At 46.2% G+C, this 17,732-nt stretch overlaps 1 protein-coding gene and 1 non-coding gene across 2 annotated transcripts in view; one reads left to right on the top strand and one right to left on the bottom strand.

The window, feature by feature from the left end:
* BCLAF1 (BCL2 associated transcription factor 1) overlaps nt 1-17,732 on the bottom strand; it is a 1,193,665-nt gene that overhangs the window by 1,117,226 nt on the left and 58,707 nt on the right. The window lies entirely within an intron of this gene.
* On the top strand, nt 17,489-17,594 carry LOC126031858 (U6 spliceosomal RNA). The gene has a single exon (XR_007503670.1). It is a non-coding gene; the product is annotated as a U6 spliceosomal RNA (small nuclear RNA).

A 17,732-nucleotide genomic window follows, 5' to 3' on the forward strand; every position in this document is an offset into this window, starting at 1 on the left:
CCTGAGTTATGAGATTCGGTCTCCAGCATGCTGAGATATTAAAATCCCTCGTGTTATTACAGCAAGTCTGGTCTTCGAGTCTCTTTGGGTGCGCGCATATCCTGAGCCTGGAGCGGACTTCCCCTGCGGGGGAGTTCTTTCATTTGGGGGCTCGTCCGGGATATTTGCGACCACCCAGAGACCCCAGACCCACTTGGAGGTGAGCTTTTGTGTTTGTGTTTGTGTCTACTCTAGTCTGGGTTGTGCTTCTGGCTGTACTTTTCTCTGAGGTCTGGCGCGATCGCAGTTTCGGTTTTACGGACGCTAGTCTGAGGTTTCGTGGATAAAGACAGACGTGTCCGGGGGTCCACCGTCCGATCACCCTGGGAGACGTCCCGGGAGGAAGCGGGGACGACCAGGGACGCCTGGTGTACCCCCCTGGTCTGGAGAGTCGCGAGGAGAATAGCTTCCTCATTGAACTAGGCTGGCGGCGGAGGCCCCTGCCATCCGACTCTTTGAAGTGCCTTTGGGCAACGCGGGAACGGCGCTTGTTCTGGGTCATTTGTCTCTTGATTGTAACTTCTGTGTCAGTTTTCCTTGAAATTAGGACTAAGATGGGACAGACCGTGACGACTCCTTTGACTCTAACCCTTAACCACTGGACTGACGTAAAAGCTAGGGCTCACAATCTGTCTGTCGGGGTACGGAAGGGCCCCTGGCAGACCTTCTGCACCTCTGAATGGCCAACCTTTGGAGTCGGCTGGCCGCCAGAAGGTGTCTTTAACCTCTCTCTTATTTTCCGCAGTAAGAAAGGTCATTTTTCAGTCTGAAGGGGGACACCCGGACCAAATACCCTACATTCTCGTCTGGCAGGACCTCGTCCAGAATCCACCAGTGTGGGTCAAGCCTGGATATTTGGCCGCCCTGAGCCAACTTCCACTATAATGGCAGTAGCCTCAGACCCCGAGCCCAACTTGCCTGTTCCCCCCCCGACCTTCAGCTCCCCCGCCCCTCTACCCTGAGATAGACAACGATCTTCTTCTTGACTTCTCCCCCCCTCCGTACTCCCAACCTCAATCCTCTCCCCAGCCAGCACAAACCTAACGTGCCACACGTCGCTGTGGGGCAACCCCCGGCGGCCGGTCCACGCGAACCGGGACCAGCAGGGGGAACCCGGAGCCGGAAGGGCCGCAGTCCAGAAACTGTTCGCCCCTCCGAGTCACGGTCTCTTGCCCTCCCCCCTTCGGGCAATGGGGCCCCCGCCAGGAGATGACCAGCTTCCCCCTTTACAGTACTGGCCTTTTTCCTCGGCAGATCTATATAATTGGAAGACTATGCACCCCACCTTTTCAGATAATCCCTCTGCCCTGACGGGACTCCTCGAGTCTCTCATGTTTTCGCATCAGCCCACCTGGGACGACTGTCAACAACTGCTCCAGGTCCTCTTCACGACAGAGGAAAGAGAAAGAGTCCTCCTAGAAGCCAGGAAAAACGTCCCGGGGGCCGATGGGACTCCCACTAATCTCCCTAACCTCATAGATGAAGGGTTTCCACTGACCAGGCCAACCTGGGACTTCAATACCGCAGAAGGTAGGGAGCGCCTCACCGTCTACCGCCGGGCTCTCATTGCTGGTCTAAGAGGGGCTGCAAGACGCCCCACGAATCTGGCTAAGGTAAGAGAGGTTGTCCAAGGTCCAGTTGAACCGCCCTCGGTTTTCCTGGAACGCCTAATGGAAGCTTATAGGAGGTACACTCCTTTTGATCCAGCTTCAGAGGGACAACAGGCGGCCATAGCAATGGCCTTTATTGGGCAGTCAGCCACAGATATAAAATGTAAGCTACAGAGGCTAGAGGGACTTCAAGATTATTCGTTGCGAGACTTAGTGAAGGAGGCAGAGAAAGTGTTCCACAAGAGAGAAACAGAGGAGGAGAAAAAGGAAAGAGAAAAGAAAGAGATAGAGGACAGAGAGAACCGGCGTGATCGCCGACAAGAGAGAAATTTAACTAGAATTTTGGCTGCAGTAGTAGGGGATAGTATAGCAGAAAGAGAAAGAAGCAGGCAGACAGGGCACCTGGGCGACAGGGCAAGAAGAACCCCGAGAGGACAAGATCGTCCATTCGATAGAGATCAGTGTGCCCATTGTAAAGAAAAAGGACTTGACCGTCCACTCGAAAAAGATCAGTGTGCCCATTGTAAAGAAAAAGGACACTGGGCAAGGGAGTGCCCGAAAAAGCAACTCAGGAGGAACAAGGTCCTGGCTCTCGATGATTAGGGGGGACGGGGCTCGGTCCCCCTCCCCGAGCCCAGGGTAATGCTTCCAGTAGAGGGGACTCCCATCAACTTCCTGGTGGACACGGGAGCTGAACATTCGGTATTGACCAGGCCCCTAGGAAAATTAGGAACAAAAGAAACCATGGTTGTGGGGGCCACGGGCAGCAAATTCTACCATTGGACTACAAAAAGAAAATTGGACGTTGGGAGGGGCCGAGTAACTCACTCCTTCCTGGTCATCCCTGAGTGCCCTGCGCCCCTCCTGGGAAGAGATTTGCTGACCAAATTAAAGGCACAAATTCAGTTTACCCCTGAGGGACCTGAAGTAACTTTGGGGGAAGCTCCTGTGACTTGTCTGGTAGTCGGACTTGAGGAGGAATACCGCCCTCCATGAAACAAAGCTGGAAAAGTAGTTGCTTCAGAATGGCTTACCCAATTCCCTGAGGTCTGGGCTGAACAGGCAGGAATTGGCAAGGCCTAAACAAGTACCCCCGATAGTGGTAGAGCTGAAGGCGCATGCCTCACCTATCTCGGTGAGGACAATATCCCATGAGGTAAAGAAGCAAAGGAAGGCATCCGTCCCCACATCCAGAGGCTGATACAGCAAGGAGATTCTAGTACCCTGCCGATCTCCCTGGAACACGCCTTTGCTGCCGGGTGAAGAAACCTGGCACTGGGGACTACCGACCAGTACAAGACTTAAGGGAGGTTAATAAAAGGGCCCCAGGATTTGCATCCCACTGTGCCTAACCCTTACAATCTACTGAGTTCCCTCCCACCGGAGCGGGTTTGGTACACAGTGCTAGATTTAAAAGACGCTTTTTTCTGTCTCCAATTACACCCCAGCAGCCAACTGATGTTTGCTTTTGAGTGGAGAGATCCGGAAGGGGGACACACTGGACAACTGACATGGACTAGATTGCCCCCAGGGTTTTAAAAACTCCCCCACACTATTCGACGAGGCACTCCATAGGGACCTGGCCCCCTTCAGGGCTCGGAACCCCCAAGTCTCCCTTCTTCAGTATGTTGATGACCTCCTGCTGGCAGCATCCACCAAGGAAGCGTGTGAAGAAGGAACCAGAGAACTCCTAAAAGAATTGGGTGAGTTAGGGTACCGGGTGTCGGCCCAAGAAAGCTCAGTTGTGCCGCAACGAAGTAACATACCTGGGGTATGTCCTGAAAGACGGCAAGAGGTGGCTCACAGAAGCCAGGAAAAAGACAGTAGTATACCATTCCTGTCCCCAAGACTCCACGGCAGGTACGGGAATTTCTGGGGACAGCCGGTTTCTGTAGACTTTGGATACCTGGGTTTGCCTCCCTAGCCGCTCCCCTGTATCCACTTACACGGGATCAAGCTCCCTTTGCTTGGACACAGGAGTGTCAAGAAGCCTTTGAAAAAATTAAAACTGCTCTACTCACAGCACCAGCCCTGGCCCTGCCGGATCTAACCAAACCTTTTACCCTGTATGTGGACGAACGTGCGGGAGTGGCTCGGGGAGTGCTAACCCAAGCCCTGGGACCTTGGAAAAGACCAGTAGCCTACTTGTCAAAAAAACTCGACCCAGTGGCAAGCGGCTGGCCGTCATGTCTAAGGGTAATCGCAGCGGTGGCTCTCCTGGTAAAAGACGCTGACAAACTTACTCTGGGCCAGCATGTAGTTATAGTCGCTCCCCATGCATTAGAAAGTATAGTCAGGCAGCCTCCTAACCGTTGGTTAACCAACGCCCGAATAACTCACTACCAAAGTCTCTTGCTAAACGACCGTATAACGTTCGGACCGCCTGCTATTCTTAACCCCGCCTCCCTGCTCCCGGAGACAGACGGATCCCAGCCGGTACACTCATGCACAGACATTTTAGCTGAGGAAACTGGAACCCGGAGAGACCTGACAGATCTGCCCTGGCATGGGGCGCCGAATTGGTACACAAATGGTAGTAGCTTCATCATGGATGGAAAAAGAAAAGCCGGAGCAGCCATAGTGGATGGGAAGCAAGTAATATGGGCCAGCAGCCTTCCTGAGGGAACTTCGGCACAAAAAGCTGAATTACAAGCTTTGACAAAAGCCCTTGAGCTGGCAGAAGGAAAAGTTATTAACATCTACACCGACAGCAGATACGCGTTTTCCACCGCTCACATTCACAGCGCGATCTACAAACAAAGAGGACTCCTCACGGCTGCAGGAAAGGAAATTAAGAACAAGGAAGAAATCCTTGCTCTCTTGGAAGCCATACACCTGCCGAAAAAGGTAGCTATTATTCATTGTCCTGGACATCAAAAAGGAATGGACCCCGTGGCAGCAGGGAACAGAATGGCAGATCACACTGCTAAGAAAGCCGCACAAGGAACTGTCTCCTGTGCCTTATGTGAGCAACGAAAGAAACCCCAACCAAAAGAAGATAATTTCAGTCTAAACTACACACCAAATAGACTGTGAGGAAATTGAACGCCTAAAGGAAAAAGGATTATCCAGCGGATTTGACTGCCATGGGATCGCAAAAAACTAAAGACAACAAAATCATTTTGCCTCATAAAGAAGGTGAATACTATGTAAAGAGTATCCATCACCTAACACATTTAGGAAAAAAGAAATTGTGCGAACTAGTAAAAGCCTCCAATTATCACGTACTCCGACTACGAACTATAACAGAACAAGTAACCCAGTCCTGTAAAGCCTGTGTTCTAACAAATGCCCACCACCCCGCTCGTAGAACCAGGAAAACGGCTGCGGGGAGACAGACCAGGAGTCCTTCTGGGAAGTAGATTTCACAGAAATCGTTCCTGGTAGGTATGGCAATAAATATCTTCTAGTCTTCATAGACACCTTCTCCGGATGGGTTGAAGCTTTCCCCACAAAGTCTGAAACTGCCCAGGTGGTCACGAAAAAAATTCTGGAAGAAATTTTGCCCCGGTTCGGGATACCCAAGGTAATCGGCTCCGACAACGGGCCCGCGTTTGTCGCCCAGGTAAGTCAGGGACTGGCCAAACAGCTGGGGACCAATTGAAAATTGCATTGCGCTTATAGACCCCAGAGTTCAGGGCAGGTAGAGAGAATGAATAGAACTCTAAAAGAGACCCTCACTAAATTGGCTATTGAGACCGGCGGGAAGGACTGGTTGGGCCTCCTTCCCTTTGCGCTCCTCAGAGCCCGAAACACACCCGGACGTTTCGGGCTCACTCCCTATGAGATCCTTTTTGGGGGACCTCCCCCCTTGACCAGACCAGACGGAGTATTAGACCCCCGCCTTAGATTCCCACTCACCCTCTGCTTTGTTTATCCACCTTAAGGCTCTAGAGGCTGTCCGCACCCAGATCTGGGACCAGATTAAAGAAGCCTATTCACCTGGGACTCCTGCGGTGCCACACGGAATCCAAGTCGGTGATCTGGTCCTTGTTAAACGTCATCGAGTGGGAACCCTCGAGCCCAGGTGGAAGGGACCCTACTTAGTACTGTTAACCACCCCAACAGCTGTGAAAGTAGACGGAATTGCTGCCTGGATCCACGCGTCACACACAAAGAAAGCTCCTGCTGAAAAGCTTAAGGATGAATGGAAAGTGGAAGCAACTGATAATCCTCTTAAACTTCGCCTGCGCCGTCGCCTCTGCCCAGAGCGGTAACCCCCACGCTCCTATGACACTGACCTGGGAAGTCATTTCCCAGGCTGGAGACACTGTGTGGAGCATTTCCAAGGTGGCCCCCCCGTATACTTGGTGGCCACCACTGCGCCCCGAGGTTTGCGCCCTCATTGCTGGTGTAGAGGCATGGGACATCCCGGAAGAGTCACCTGAAACGGTTCCCCAGGAAAAAGTCGTCTTTCAGAAACGAGCCCTCTCACAGGGAGTGTACACTAGGGGCCAGTACGTAGCCGACCTGCCAGGGTGCAGTTCCTTGGCAAAGCAGAGAAAGTTGCGGCAGGCATCGTTCTATGTTTGCCCCAGGGAAAAACAGTCTAAGAGGGAAGGTCGCCGATGTGGGGGGATAGAAAGTTTCTTTTGTAAAGCATGGGGATGTGAAACCTCTGGCACTGCCTATTGGAACCCCTCTTCCAGCTGGGACCTCATTACAGTAGTTAGAGGTAGTAAAGGTGACACCCTAAACATCACTTTCACGCAGAAAGGGAGGGAGGAAAAAGGCGGCTGGATAAAAGGAAAACAGTGGGGCCTGAGATTTTACGTTTCTGGAACCGATCCGGGGTTCACATTCAAACTCAGACTGAAAATTCAAAATCCTCCCTCTCAGCCAATAGGGCCCAACCCCGTCCTAACGGACACCCAGCCTTTACCCAAGCCTAGGCCAACACTAGTCCCTGTTACTCCTGCTTCCTCACAGCCCCTAAACTCGGACCCAACAACCCAGACTCATGAATCTAAAGACGCCCCTGCCCCCCCAGGGATGGAAAACCGCCTTTTAAACTTAATAGAAGGAGCCTTCTTGGTACTCAACCGAACCAATTCTGATATCACCCAATCTTGCTGGCTCTGTTACGCCTCAAGCCCCCCCCTACTATGAAGGAATTGCCCAAAATAGAACCTTTAACGAAAGCGAAAGTTCCTCTGTATGTGCCTGGGGAGGGAGCAGAAAGCTAACCTTAGCTGCCGTGTCTGGGCAGGGCCTCTGTTAGGTACCGTTCCCCCTGATACAAAGCACCTCTGCAGCTCAACCCTACAATCATCCTTTACACGGGGGCGATACCTCGTTCCCCCTCCAGACACGGTTTGGGCCTGTAACACGGGACTCACCCCATGCATCTCCACCAGCGTGTTCAACAATCTCCAGGATTACTGTATTTTAGTCCAGCTAGTCCCTAGACTCTTGTACCATGATAGCGAGTCTTTTGTGAATGAGTTTGACAGAAGAGCTCGCTGGAAAAGGGAACCTGTAACTATTACACTGGCAGTCCTTCTAGGCTTGGGGGTCGCAGCAGGAATTGGGACTGGGACCTCCGCCCTAGTCCAAATGCCCCACTACTATACTGAACTGCCGTGCTGCAATGGATGCAGACTTAGAAATAATAGAGCAATCCATCACTAAGCTCGAAGAGTCTCTCACATCCCTATCAGAGGTAGTCCTCCAGAATAGAAGGGGTCTGGATATCTTGTTTTTAAAAGAAGGAGGAATGTGTGCAGCCTTGAAGGAACAATGTTGTTTTTATGCAGACCACTCCGGAGTCGTCAGAGACTCCATGGCAAAGTTAAGAGAAAGATTAGACAAACGCAGACTGGAAAGGGATTCTCATCAGGGCTGGTTTGAGGGATGGTTTAACAGATCCCCTTGGTTTACAACTCTTATCTCCACTCTAACAGGACCCCTAATAATCCTATTCTTCCTGCTTACTTTCGGTCCCTGCATTTTAAATAAGTTAGTTAGTTTTGTGAAACAAAGAATAAATACAGTCCATGTAATGGTTCTCAAACAGCAATATCAGCACAATGAAGGGATGCTCTAAGATTAGAGCTATGTGCAAAAAAAAAAAGTGGGGGATGAAAAGGTGTGAAGAAAATAATAAATATAAGTAAGAACTGGAAAATAGCAAACAGAACAAAAAACTAGGCACCCTCCCTAACTTGCACTTCCTAAGAGAATTAAGCCAAGCCCTAAGCTTCTCTAAGTTCCTAAAGAAAGCTCCCGGCTAAGCACTCTAACTTCCCTAATTTACACTTTAATTAAGTGCCTTAAGAAAGATCCCAACTAAGCTAATTCCTTAAAGTGCCTTAATTTTACACTTCATTCAAGCTCACTGGGAACCTTTCCACTTTTCCCTTTCCTCCACTCCCCCACTCCCTAGCTCCCCTTCCTTTCCCTGGGAACCTTTCCACTCCCCCACTCCCTAGCTCCCCTTCCCTTTCCCTGGGAACCTTCCCACTCCCCCACTCCCTAACTCCCCTTCCTTTGAACTAACCACCACAATTCGCGGAAGACCCTCATTTTAAATTAGACATATGCCGTCAGGGGAAGGACAAAGATACGCACATGACCCCAGGGGCAAACACTGCCCCATCTGTTACACAGGGAAAACAAAATGCCTCTTTCCTGGGCTCTGACGCATAACTTCTTTTGTGGCGGGAGATAAGGAGAAATGCCTCCTTCCTGGCAGGTGTGTTCCCATGATATGTATAGACTTTTTACCCTATAAAAGCTTTGCTGAATGCTAAAGGGGGGCCGAATCTTCTCTACTCGGTCCTGAGTTATGAGATTCGGTCTCCAGCATGCTGAGATATTAAAATCCCTCGTGTTATTACAGCAAGTCTGGTCTTCGAGTCTCTTTGGGTGCGCGCATATCCTGAGCCTGGAGCGGACTTCCCCTGCGGGGGAGTTCTTTCAATCTACTTTACTTTGATGCACTTCTTGCTCCCTTTGTTCCCCAATGTGTTTCCCAAAGTAGGATTATGTCTAAGTCAAAGAAGGGATTTCAAGATAGTGTTAGTGTTAGCTTAAGTGTGTGAAATAGAATGTATCCAATTGTCACTAAAGATAACTATATTCCTTTTTTTCCCCTCTTTAAGTTTATATCCTGGGTCAGAAGATACTACAGCAGTTACAGCATATGCCTAGCATGCAACAAACCTGAGTTCAATTCCTGACCGCGGGCCGTTTGCAGCCCTCCATACAACATTTTGTGGCCCTGCCCTAGAGGAATTTTTTGTTTTGTTTTGTTTTAGTTGTTTGGGTCACACCCCCCAATGTTCAAGGCTTACTACTGACTTTGCACTCAAGGATCACCCCGACATTGCCTCCTGCGGCCCCCCAGGTAAATTGAGTTTGAGACCCCCTGGTCTAAACACATTCTATTTAAAACAATCCAAAGTTTTACAGTGATTGAAAAAAGTATTGGAGTTTCCATGTTTAATCTTGGGTAGATTGAATCTGTGACAATTCTTCTCTGACATCTCACAGTTTCTGCCACCCAATTCACACATCAAGTTAGTCCCTATATTGGATAAAGCACTATGAACTTGTAGACATGTATTTTTCAAGAAACGTGCTTTATTAAAAAAAAAAAGATAAAAACTTTACTTAAGCAAGAAGCTAAAATGAGCACATACAGAAACAACTAAAACATGTGCAGTATTAGCAATTGTATAGACCTCAGTGAAGAATTAGCTCAGAGAACTAAGCAAAGTTACATCAAGAACAAAACTCTCGGGGCCGGGCGGTGGCGCTGGAGGTAAGGTGCCTGCCTTGCCTGCGCTAGCCTAGGACAGACCACGGTTCAATCCCCCGGCATCCCATCTGGTCCCCCAAGAAGCCAGGAGCAACTTCTGAGCGCATAGCCAGGAGTAACCCCTGAGCGTCACAGGGTGTGGCCCAAAAACCAAAAAAAAAAAAAAGAACAAAACTCTCCAGAAAAGCTGATTACATTAATAATAACTTACCCTAGAATTCTCTGGGCTAGAAAACGGTGTAGATTCCCAAGACCTATTTTCATTCTCAAAGGAATCATCTTCTTGAAATGCAAATTTCTGCTTAAGTGCCTGAGAGATTATAGACACTGGATCCCAGTGAGAGCTTGATCTTTTCCTCTTATGAATTGGTCTACCTCCAGGTGACCTAAAATAAATTGGGTAAATTAAAACTAAGTTAATTTAAGGTCCTTGTTAAAGAGCTTAACAGAAATTCAAGAGTAATATATAACAAACTAGTCACCATCTCCAATCTCCAAGAAACCAAAAAGTTCTGACATAGAATAAGGAATCTGGACTGGCACAATGATTTTAAAATCAAAAAGCAAGGGGCCAGAGAGATAGCATGGAGGTAAGGCGTTTGCCTTTCATGCAGAAGGACGGTGGTTCAAATCCCGGCATCCCATATGGTCCCCCGTGCCTGCCAGGGGCGATTTCTGAGCATAGAGCCAGGAGGAACCCCTGAGCGATACCAGGTGTGACCTAAAAACCAAATAAAATAAAATAAAATAAAATAAAAATAAAAAATAAAAAACCAAGAAATCATATTTGTAGATTTGATTCATTAAGCCTAGAATTTATCAAGTATCTCTGTGCTACAGATCTTTAATTTTTTTCCAAATTGTCCATTGGATAGGAAAATTAATAAAAATCTGTAAGGTTTTGGAGGCTGAAGAGATAGCATGGAGGTAAGGCGTTTGCCTTGCATGCAGGACAGTGGTTCGAATCCCAGCATCCATATAGTTCCTCTGAGTGTAGAGCCAGGAGTAACCCCTGAGCACTGCTGAGTATGACCCCCCCAAAAAAAATCTGGAAGGTTTTTAAAAACCTATAAAGTTCATTTAAAAAAACTATAAAGCAATTAATCATACATTCACCTGGTCATTCACGCATGCAAACCTCATTTAGCATCTAGTATTACAATGTTCCAAACTGCTAAGAATGAAAAGAGGGAAAAAAAGGGGGAGGATATAACTAACTCCATTTTAGCTAAGACAATGCTTGCATTTGGGAACAGCAATGGGCATTAAGGGGATTCACAAATGTGGGTTATATGCAAAGGGTGAAAATAAATTTAAAAACTAGAAAGCATGGCCCCGGAGAGACAGCACAGCAGGGCGTTGGCCTTGCAAGCAGCCAATCCAGGACCAAAGGTGGCTTGTTCGAATCCCGGTGTCCCATATGGTTCCCCGTGCCTGCCAGGAGCTATTTCTGAGCACACAGCCAGGAATTAACCCCTGAGCACCGCCGGGTGTGGCCCAAAAACAAAAAAAAAACAAAAACGAAAAAAAAAAAAAGAAGATCATACACTATGACCAAGTAGCTTTCATCCCAGGAATGCAAGGATGGTTTAACATCCGTATATCTATCAACATCATACACAACATCAACAACAAGAAAAATAAGTAGATGCAGAGAAAGCATTTGATAAGGTCCAACACCCATTCTTGATCAAAACTCTCAGCAAGATGGGAATGAAAGGAACCTTTCTCAATCTAGTTGAAGCCATCTACCACAAGCCAGTGGCAAATATTATCCTCAATGGAGAAAAACTAAAAGCCTTTCCTCTAAATTCTGGTACAAGACAAGGCTGTCTGCTCTCACCACTCCCCTTCAACATAGTACTGGAAGTGCTTGCTATAGCATTCAGGCAAGAAAAAGATATCAAGGGAATCCAGATAGGAAAGGAAGAAGTCAAGCTCTCATTGTTGTATCTCAGATGACATGATACTCTACTTAGAAAACCCTAAAGACTCTACCAAAAAGCTTCTAGAAACAATAGACTCATATAGCAAGGTGGCAGGCTACAAAATTGACACACAGAAATCAATGGCCTTTTTATATATCAATAATGATAGGGAAGAGAAGGACGTCAAGAAGGCAATCCCATTCACATTAGTGCCACACAAACTCAAATATCTTGGAGTCAACTTGACCAAAGACGTGAAGGAACTATACAAAGAAAACTATAAAGCCCTGCTCCGAGAAATAAGAGAGGACACACGGAAATAGAAACACATACCCTGCTCATGGACTGGTAGAATTAACATCATTAAAATGGCAATACTCCCTAAAGCAGTATACAGATTTAATGTGATCCTCTTAAAAATATCCATGACATTCTTCAAAGAAGTGGATCAAACACTTATGAAGTTCATGTGGAACAATAAACACCCTCGAATAGCTAAAGCACTCCTAGGGAAAAGGAAAACGGGAGGCATTTTTCCCCCACTTTAAACTGGAAAAAAAACAGACCCTCAGATCAGTGGAATAGGCTTGAGTTCTCAGACAATGTTCCCCAAATATACAATCACCTAATTTTTGACAAAGGAGCAAGAAATCCTAAGTGGAGCAGGGAAAACCTCTTCAACAAGTGGTGCTGGCAGAACTGGTTAGCCACTTGCAAAAAAGCGAACATAGACCCCCAGTTCACATCATGTACGAGGGTAAAATCCAAATGGATTAAAGACCTTGATATCAGACCTGATACCATAAGGTATATAGAACAACACGTCGGTAAAACACTCCATGACATTGAGACTAAAGACTGCACTTTCCAAACAAGTGGAAGCAGAGATCAACAGATGGGAATACATTAAGCTGAGAAGCTTCTGAACCTCTAAGGAAATAGTGCCCAGGATACAAGAGCCACCCAACCTGTGGGAGAAACTACTCACCCAATATCCATCAGATAAGGGGCTAATATCCAAAATATACAGGGCACTGACAGAACTTTACAAGAAAAAAACATCTAATCCCATCAAAAAATGGGGAGAAGAAATGAACAGACATTTTGATAAAAATGAATTACAAATGACCAAAAGGTACATGAAAAAATGCTCCTCATCATTGATCATCATGGAGATGCAAATCAAAACAACTATGAGGTACCACCTTACACCACAGAGATTGGCACACATCCAAAGAATGAGAACAATCAGTACTGGCGGGGATGAGGAGAGAAAGGAACTCTTATGCACTGCTGGTGGGAATGCCGTCTAGTCCAACCTCTATGGAAAGCAATATGGAGATTCCTCCAAAAACTGGAAATTGAGCTCCCATTCGACCCAGCTATTCCACTCTTAGGGCTATACCCTAGGAACACAAGAACACAATACAAAAACCCCTTCCTCACACCTATATTTGTTGCAGCACTATTCTCAATAGCCAGGCTCTGGAAACAACCAAGATGCCCTTCACAAGACGAATGGCTAAAGAAACTGTGGTACATATACAATGGAATATTATGCAGCCATCAGGAGAGATGAAGTCATGAAATTTTCCTATACATGGATGTACTAGGAATCTATCATGCTGAGTGAAATAATTCAGAGGGAGAGAGAGAGAGAGACGCAGAATAGTCTCTCTCATCTATGGGTTTTAAGAAAAATAAAAGTCATTTTTGCAATAATCCTCAGAGACAATGAGAGGAGGGCTGGAACTTCCAGCTCACTTCATGAAACTCACCACGAAGAGTGGTGAGTGCAGTTATAGAAATAACTGCACAGAGAACTACCATAATCATGTGAATGTATGAGGGAACTGGAAAGCCTGTCTGGAGTACAATGGGGATGGGGTGGAATGGAGGGAGATTTGGGACACTGGTGGTGGGAATGTTGCACTGGTGAAGGGAGTGTGCTTTACATGACTGAAACCTAATCACAATCATATATGTTATAAAGATGTTTAAATAAAGAAAAAAATAAAAATAGAAAAAAGAATAATAGATCACAGGGACTGGAGAGATGGCATGGAGGTAAAGGTGTTTGCCTTGCATGCAGAAGGATGTTGATTCGAATCCTGGCATCCCATGTGGTCCCCTGAGCCTGCCAGGAGCAATTTCTGAGCATAGAGCCAGGAGTACCCCCTGAGCGCTGCTGAGTGTAACCCAAAAAACAAAACAAAACAAATAATAATAATAATAATAATAGATCACTAATGTATGTCTTTATAAGCATGAGTACATAGAGAGAGGACTCCTCTATGAGAGTCAAACCTAAATTGTAAACAATCCATGCCTATAGTGTATATAGCCCCTCCTATATACTATCCCTCCTTCCCCCCTTCAGAAATCCTACTATTCCTTCATCCCCCAATCCCAATCCCATATATACCTTATTAAACTCTTTACCCTCAGTTCTTAACCTATTAGGTATCAAGACCAACTTTCTGACCCAATAAGCCATCACTCAGCTCCCAAATGAAGGACACCCACTCAGCCCCACATCTCATACCCCAGCAAGAAACTACAACCAACATTCCTGCTGATTCATGCTCTGTGGTCCTCCTTTGCAACCTCCTCAAATGTGGACTGCTGCTTGGATACCAGATTCAGCTCTGCCACAAGTCATTTCTGAAACTCAACAAGACCAGGGTGTGTGATGAAAATGTGCCCTGGATTCTATTCTCCTCTAAGAATATCTCAAAAGACAATGAGGAAGTCTATATATCCTTTATAAGTTTAAGACCTCTATAATACTACCTCTTAACCTGTTTACCCCCAAATGTAAAGTAGTTTCCTGCATTACTTCATTCCCTTACTTTTTTAAACTCATTTTTATTTTTATATATTTATATTTATATATAATATATAAATATATATAATATATAATCTTGGTTTTGTTTTCTTCTCCTCCTTAATTTTATCTGTTATGGTTCTGCTTGGTACAAAAATCTACAAGTAAAGTCTGGTCTGGGATTAAAGCTCAAGTCAAAACCAGGACACTGAGAAGATGGAGCCTAACACTCAAACCCCAAATGCACCCAGCAATATAATATAGCACCATTTCTTTTTGAACAAGAATACAAAAAATAGAAAATTTTACATACAGAAACAAGCTCGGGGCCAGAGAGATAGCATGAGAGGTAGGGGTTTGCCTTACATCCAGAAGGCCAGTGGTTCAAATCCCGCATCCCACATGGCCCCCCGTGTCTGCCAGGGGCAATTTCTGAGCCCAGAGCCAGGAATAACCACTGAACGCTGCCAGGTATGTCCCCAAAACCCAAAAATAAGGAACAAGCTTCTTATCTATTAAGAATAAGAACTTGAGGGCAGAGAGATAGCATGCAGAAGGACAGTGGTTTGAATCCTGGCATCCCATATGGTCCCCGAGCCTGCCAGGAGTCATTTCTAAGCGTTAGAGCAGAAGTAACCCCTGAGTGCTGCCCCAGGTGTTGTGATCAAAATTAAAAAAGAACTCATATATTTTACAAAACAAGGTCACCTCCCACTCTTGAACATGTCATGTGGTACCCAACTTAGATTCCATGTGATTAGTCAGCAACCAACCAACCCCGAACCCTGATCTCAGACACAGAACGACACAGTTCTTTGTAACAGCTCCAGGAACCAAACTCCCTCTGGGGAGTTTAATACTGCCTCTGATACCAACAAGCACCAGTTTTGATAGACATCCTGACAATGATGAAATGGCAACAACTTGGTCTAAAGAACAGGTTGTCTAACTTCACCACCTGACAATAAGATAAAATCAGAAAGACACGTCATTCTTTGGTCTGTGCAAAAAGCCAAGATGGCTAACTACAGAAAAACTGACTGTGACAAACCATGACTGGACAGAACCCTATCCCGGATCTAATAAAAAAGGACCCTAGTCTAGTCTTTGGCTTACGACCTGTACTACACTCAAGATCTCTAATTCCAGAGGTCTGACTGAGACAACTATAGCTGAGCAGAACTTCTGGAAAATAATAAAAGACTTATCTCCTAGGCTTTACCCAAGGATCAGATGTACAAAAACCTAAGACCACCAACTACAGAAGACTGATTAAAACAACAGTGATGGAACAGAACTTATAAAACTGTAAAGAAAGACTCCATCCATGACCTGTGCACATACCAAGATCTCTAGTTACAGAGGCCTGATTTTATCATTCAAGACTTCAGCAGATAGTTTCCAGACATCACAATAGGATCTAGGACCATCAACAGGTATGGCCCCCAAAAACACTTGAAAAAAAATATTCCTAAAATAGGAATAAGATTAAAGATAGGGCGATATTTCTGAGCTAGAGCCAGGAGTAACCCCTGAGCATGCCAGGTGTAACCAAAAAAAACCAAAAAAAAAAGAGGAGAGAGGGGAGAGAGAGAGATGGAGAGTGAGATGAGAGATGAGAGACGAGAGAGAGAGAGATGACGAGTGAAGATTGAGAGGGGAGCTGAGTGGTGGGAAAGCGAGTAGAGTGTTTGCCTTTGTATAAGGTGATGATCTAGACAGACTGTGGTTCAATCCCTGGCATCCTATATGTTCCCCCAAGCCAGGAGCAATGTTGAGGCATAGCCAGGAGTAATACCTGAGCATTCCTGGGGGTGGCCCAAAAAACATTTGAAAAAAACATATTTCTAAGATTAAGATATTCAGAAATAGAGGAGTTGGGGCTGGCGTAGGTGGCGCTAGAGGTAATGGTGCCTGTCTGCTTGCCAGCGCTAGCCTAGGACCAGACCATGATTCGATCCCCCGCCATCCCATCATGGTCCCCCAAGCCAGGAGCAACTTCTGAGCACATGTAGTCTGGAGTAACCCACTGAGCGTCACTGGGTGTGGCCCAAAAAAAAAAAAAGAAAGAAAGAAATGAGAGGAGCCAAGAGTGGTAGACCACAGCAGCAGTAGAGCATTTGCCTTGTCCAAGGCTGACCTAGGACAGACTGTGGTTCAATCCCCAGCATCCAAATATGGTCCCCAAGCCAGGAGCGATTTCTGAGGCATAGCCAGGAGTAATCCCTGAGCATCATACTAAGAAATAGAGCTGGAGTAATAACTACAGCAGTTGGTCCATATGGTTCCCAAAGTATGCTAGGAATGATCCCTCAGAGCTAGAGCCAGAAGAAAGCCCTGAGTACCATCAGGTATAACCTTAAAAACTGAAAAAAGAATAGGTGAGAGAGGAAGAAGAAAGGGAAGGAAGGAAGGAAGGAAGGAAGGAAGGAAGGAAGGAAGGAAGGAAGGAAGGAAGGAAGGAAGGAAGGAGAGTGGGAAGGAGAAAGGAAAGAAAAGGATAGGAAGGGAAGGAAGAAAGATAAGGAGAGGAAGAGAGGAAGGAATGAGGAAGGAGGAAGGAAGGAAGGAAGGAAGGAAGGAAGGAAGGAAGGAAGGTAAGGAGAAGGAAAGGAAGGAAGGAAGGAAGGGAAGGAAGGAAGGAAGGGCGAAGGAAAGGAGGAAAGGATGTGAGAAGGAAAAAAAAGTAGAGAGGTAAAGGAAAGAGCACAAATGTATGCTGTTTCAAAAGTATCACAACAAGCTCCAAAAAGAGTTTAAACATAAAAATTATCACTGGGAAAAAAGAATAAAAACATCACTGGGTAGGTGGGAAGGGTATTTGAGGTAAAGAAAGAAGATATGCTTACTTTAGAAGTAAAATAGTCGGAGCCTCTGAGAGATAGCACAGCTGGTAGGTGTTTGCCTATAGACGCAGAAGGACGTTGGTTCGAATCCTGGCATCCCATATGGTTCCCCAAGCCTGCCAGGAGCGATTTCTGAGCATAGAGCCAGGAGTAACCCTGGCCCTGCTGGGTCTGACCCAAAACCAAAATAAATAAATACATAAAAAAAAAAATAAAATAACCATTTAAAATTTGCAACATACATTTAGAAAAGTATTAGGCCGGAGAAAGAGAGGCATGAAGGTAAGGCGTTAGCCTTTCATGCAGTAGGTCATTGGTTCAAAATCCACGGCCATCCCATATAGTTCCCCAAGCCTGCCAGGAGCAATTTCTGAGCCCTGGAGCCAGGAGTAACCCCTGAGCGCTGCCCCGGTGTGACCTAAAAGCCAAAAGCCCAAAAGCCAAAAAAAAAAAAAAAAAAATAGTATTAGGAGGACTCGCTTCAGCAGCAACAATATACTAAACATTGGAATTGGTAGAGAAGATTATCACTGGCCCCTGTGCAAGGATGACATGCAAATTCACGAAGCGTTCCATATTTAAAAAAATGTGGGGCCCGCGGATGAGATAGCACAGCGGCGTTTGCCTTTCAAGCAGCAATCCAGGACAAAGGTGGTTGTTTGAATCCCGGTGTCCATATGGTCCCCTGAGCTGCCAGGAGCTAGCTATTTCTGAGCAGAC

This window comes from Suncus etruscus, chromosome 15, assembly GCF_024139225.1.
Source record: "Suncus etruscus isolate mSunEtr1 chromosome 15, mSunEtr1.pri.cur, whole genome shotgun sequence".
Taxonomy (NCBI): domain Eukaryota; kingdom Metazoa; phylum Chordata; class Mammalia; order Eulipotyphla; family Soricidae; genus Suncus; species Suncus etruscus.